The sequence below is a fragment of the Rattus rattus genome, chromosome 5 (assembly GCF_011064425.1).
Source record: "Rattus rattus isolate New Zealand chromosome 5, Rrattus_CSIRO_v1, whole genome shotgun sequence".
Lineage (NCBI taxonomy): Eukaryota > Metazoa > Chordata > Mammalia > Rodentia > Muridae > Rattus > Rattus rattus.
Window position 1 is genome coordinate 127,732,755 of NC_046158.1, and position 5,351 is coordinate 127,738,105.

The window sequence follows — 5,351 nt, forward strand, 5'->3', positions numbered from 1 at the left end:
CCTTTGGCCTTCGGATCACATCTTTTACAGACTTGTCTCTGGAGATACTTTATAGGAACTAGCCTCTAGGAATGGGAAGGCAGACCACACAACAGGTCCTAGATGTTAGGTATCTAATAACTATCCCATTGAGAAATTAGAAGATTGAATCCCTGGCAGATATCTGATGTCAATTACTTGGGTAAGTCTAAATAAAGAATTCCCAGTCATTTTCTTCCTAAATTCCCGATCCCAAAATCATGAGTAAAATAAAGGGCTTATTTGAAATTGCTGGGTTAGAGGTAACATTCATTAGCAAAGTAAGTGTTAGCTTTCAGGGGTCATTTTGAATCCAGGGTCAGATGAAGTACCTATAGGCTACAGGTTGGTTATGGGATGGGGGATATGTAGGGTGAGTAGATCTGTGTGCTTTACTCAGAGAAACTGAAGAATTTCCCTTGACAGTAGTAACCAGTGCACAGTCCCAGCTGTAAACAGGAACCTGCCAAGGAGAGAGTCTAGGAACAAACTTGAAATTGATGAGTGAAGAATCCCTCTCCAACAGAGCCAAGAAGGGCAGCAGGAGCCAGAGAGCAGATGAGCTGTCTAGATGGATCTCTGAGAAAGACGAAGGCTCAGGGATGGCAGAAAGAGAAAATAGAGGGCAGAAATGCAAACACCGCTGTGTAGGCATGAGCGGTGCAGTGACATTTTGCTGTTATTGTCGATTCTGCTTCTCATTTCAGCAGCCATCTTGTTTCAGGATTCTAGATCCCCTGGGGCAGGATTTGAGTTTGTCATCATCCGGGACATGTCCTCTGAAGGTAATCTCCCAAATTCCCCCGAGCATCTTAAAGATGGAGTTTCTTCTCCCAGCAGACAGAAGTATATATATGGAGACAGGGGTAAGCTCTACCTTGTCCCCCAAAGATGTGTTAGCATAAATCTGATTTATAACTAGCATAAACTCATTTTGAAAACAACAGATGTGAGTGCCTCAAATCTGGCAGTTTCTGGCTTTATATTAATGGTTTGAAATGCAACCTTCCTAGGCAGCCCTCCAGCTACCAGAAAAAGTACTGGTCTCTGCCTTGTTTACAGACAGGGCTTGTATACAAACTTGCCTTTGGCCTTCATGTTATTTAAAAATTCAGACTCTGAAGACAAATCAAGCTTCGGGGCTTGGTGAGAACAGTGATGCAAAACCTGATGTCAGGTAATCAGCCAGTCTGACAAAGTATGCAGGGAGGAAGAGGGAATTGGGGAAGGTGGAGAAAAGGTGAGTGTGTGGTTAGGTTCTTAGAATATATTGGGCAGCTGCTGATCTGGGGCATAGCTGAGTAGCTCTGAATAAACAGCCCTGGGGACTCAGCACTAGGCTGTTAGCCAGTGAATGGTTTATTTTCACTTATACAGAGGAGAGCATGGCTGGACAAAAGAAAGGAGATTAGGATAAAGAATTGTTACATAGCAGATTAAGAAAGAGAGAGGACATTTGTTGGTGAAAGAGAGAGATTTATTGTATCTGAAATAATAGTTTTAGATTCTACGAACATCTGCAGTATAATGAAAGACATAGGAAATGCAAGCAGGCACTTTCATTTATCTTAGGATGCTGACGGCACCCAGGTGGAGCTTTTCACATGTGTGTTAGAGCTGACGTGTCTAAATCCTGAACTTGGCATCCTTTCAGGGCACTGATGAAGGGCTATGATGGAAGAAAATTAATAACAGGGGAGTTTATGGCTTACCATCTAGACCACAAATGGCAATCTCTGTGCCAAAGAAACCTCGCCGAGAGGACTGCACCTTGGTGTGGTTGCTTTCTGGCTACAAAGCCAGCCGTGGATGGTTACAATAGGAAATCAATGGCCTAGAAAACCTAAAACATTTGCTATCTCATCCTTCACCAGAAACATGTGCCAGCCTTGTATCCGGCACTCTCACCTTGGTGTTACTTTGTCATCGCTGTCTACAAATAATGCTGGAAAATTCGTAATTACCAAAGTGGTGGCAAATGTAAATATGCACAGATATACACATAAGCATGCATATACACAGATAAACACAGGCAAACACCCACACACAAATAAAAACATGCTTGTAACCACTTCCATACAATAAAAGAAGATGTTACAGGGAAGTAGCAAAGGTTTCATCAAGGAAAGACAGAGGAGGGATGGACGAGAGTGCCTCTAGCTTAAACTGAGTGCTCCTTCCCATGTGCCAGACACTCATTGCTTCTGCACACATCATAGGCATGTCTGCTTATATAGGAGAGTTCCTGTTTGGTGGTGGTGGTGAGGTGCTTTTCTGGGCATAGGGGTGTGCTTGATCCGAGTGTGGCCATCAAAGGTGAATTGGATTAATCATCCATCAGTGGAAGATAAGCAGGAGTTGGTGCCTGCACAGTGCATTTTCAGGACCCTTAGGTGGCCAGAGTTCTGGTGCCTTATCACCTTCCAGAAACGTAGGTGGGACTGAGGTCAGTTGCCTACACCCTATATTGATTCTTTTGCCCTAACAGGCTCCCTGAGTCATTCCCAGATAAACTGCAGGAGCTCACATTCTGGATTCAGAGTCTGAGCCTAGAAGGACTGATGTGCTCAGAGGGACAAAGAAGAAGAGGCAGGACTTAGCTTCTACATTGCTGTCCAGCCAGGGTTTAGCCCAACCGTGTTGGGCAACCAGCCCCATTTTGTCCTGGTGCCCTTTGCTTTTGGCAGTGAGACTCTTTGCTGTGCTCCGTGTTTTCCTGTGCTGGATGAACTATCCTGAACTTTGAAGTATCAGAAGAGCAGGACTAATTTAACCTAGAGTTCATGATAACATTGGGTTTTCTTTTTCATTATCTGAAACTGAGGAAAACCTCACACATAAGCAAAGAGAGATGGATTAACCGTTTGTGCTATGCAAAATGGTTTTAACCCAAGTAAATCTTCCTATGGGCACCAACTGCTATAAACAAACAAAGGAAGAGAAAAAAGAGCCACTTCTTTGTGTTTTCATCTTATAAACTCATAGTCATATGAAAACAACCACATGATTACTTACTTTATTAGCTTTAAAGTTACAGGTACATACTTACACATGCACATTAAACATGCATGTACATATATGTAATGGTACACACAGTGTTGGATAGAATGTGGAAACAATGAGAACCTTCCGAATGCCATGCTCACAGCAAAGGTCTGCACTGAGCAGAACGTGGGAGGAACATGGAACATGGATGTCTCCTCATCTCCAACAGAAGGGAAATTATGGTAGAAGGAAATGGGGGCGGTTATAACAGAGAAAAGGAAGAAGCCTTGAGGGGGTAGTGTCATGCTTTCTCCTTGGACTTTTCTTCCACCTCGTAGGGAACAAGCCTGTCTTCAATAGGCCCCTTCTGAGTTAATATTACAGTGTGTCTGATTGCATAATTCATTTTAAAAGAAACTTCAGTGTCTTTAAAAATGTGTGAAGCAAACCATCTCCTTACTGTAGGTGCATTACTGTTGGAAGGCTCTCTGGTAGCCCGTGAGCCTAATGAAAGAGGAGTGTGTTGTGTAATGAGGGTTCAGAGGAACAGTTCATAGCACTCATGGAATGCTTACTGAAAGCCAGGATTCTGTATCTCCTCTAAGTCTCATAACAGCTTTTCATAGTAGGACCCCAGATGTCTTAGTTTCCTTCCCAGTCGCTGTGATAAAATATCCCAACAAGAACAACTTAGGGGAAAAAGACTCGTAATTCTAAGTTACACATAGTCCATCATTGCCTGGAAGTCAAAGTGTCAGGAGCTTGAAGCAGCTGGTCACATTATATCCACAGCCAAGAGCAGAGAGCAGTGAGCTAATGTATGTATTCTAGTGCTCAGTTCACTTTCTCTAGTCTTACATATCTCAGGATCTCTTGTAGAGGGAATGGTGCCATCCACATTGAATGGATTTCCCCCACTAATTAAGACAATACCTTACAGACGTAGCTTACATAATCAAGACAATCCCTGTCTGGGATTTCTTTCTCAGGTACTTTTAGATTATGTGAGCCTGAAAATGTCAACCAGCTATCACATCATGTTATTGTGTCTCAAGAAATTATTCAATTTATTGAAGAAAATTAACAAACATATATAGCAGGGACTTATCCATGCTGTCCAGGAACTGCCATTCTGCCACAGAGTTATTATACTCCCCAGCCATGGCAGGGGGTGACTCTTGGTGGAGCCATATTACTGCACCGACTACATGAGTGGTTTTTTTTGTACAGTTCTATTCTCTGAACCAGAGCCTGAGATGGCTAGGACCCAAGTGCAAATGCCTTGATGCTTGGAAGTATTGCTAAAGCATGGAGCAAATGGGGCAATGAGATAACACAGTGAGCAGTATTAACTGGAGCTTGTTTCTGCTGGGAAATTATGGAAGGTGGTGGAGGACTCAGCTTGGGAAGATGAAAAGTTTGGAAGTTTTCTACTCACCCCATCCATCATTGGCTGAGTATCAGTTGTCCATATCTGGAACATTAACTCCTTGTTGCTGCCAGCTTCCCCTGGATGTTGGAGTAGCATGTCCCAGAGAGGAAAATGTCCTCAAGACTAGGGCTTCAGGTGCTTGATAGAGGACATCCTTTAGCAGAAGTCAAGGCAACAGGTCAACATATCAAGTTTCAACCATAAGAGAAAGGTCAGGATGAGAAACTAGGAATTTGAATGTTTCTTTTTCTCAATAAATGTTACTGAGAAACTGGATATCCACATTAAAAAAAGAAACCGTACTTGGAGTCTTTTACTGTACAAAAATGTTGGCTCAAAATGTTAGCTCAAATACATAGGCACAAGATGTAAAACTACAGACTCTTAGAAACGTAAAGAGATGGTTGTAGGACACTGGATTTGGCAGTGGTGTCATAGATATGATCCCCAAAGCATAAGTACTGAGGAAAACAAACAAACAAACAAATGAACAAACGAATACATAAAAACTAAACTGAATCAAATTAGACTGAATCCAGGCTGCTGATAGTTTCCATAGGCTGAGGGAAGAGGAATGTCGCTCAAGGGGTCAAGTTCCAAAATGAGCAGAGGCTTGATGAGCAGAGGTTTGGGTACACAGCAGCAGCTTTATCTATTAATGCCCTGGTCTGTACACTAAAATAATGCTTGAGACTGCAAATTTTCTCTGATGTGGATTTCACCACAATCATGGAAGGAAACACTCTCTAAGCATCTCTGATGTGGAGCCAGATCAGGGTGGACCAGATCCCACGTGTTGCAGGTCATCAAAGAAGTTCATGTCTTTTGAAATCCACATGCAAGAGAGGCTCCTCAGGGTGTTTCCCAATCCCGCATGCCAAAAGTACTAAAGAATGAAAGTAGAAGAGCCAAGGGA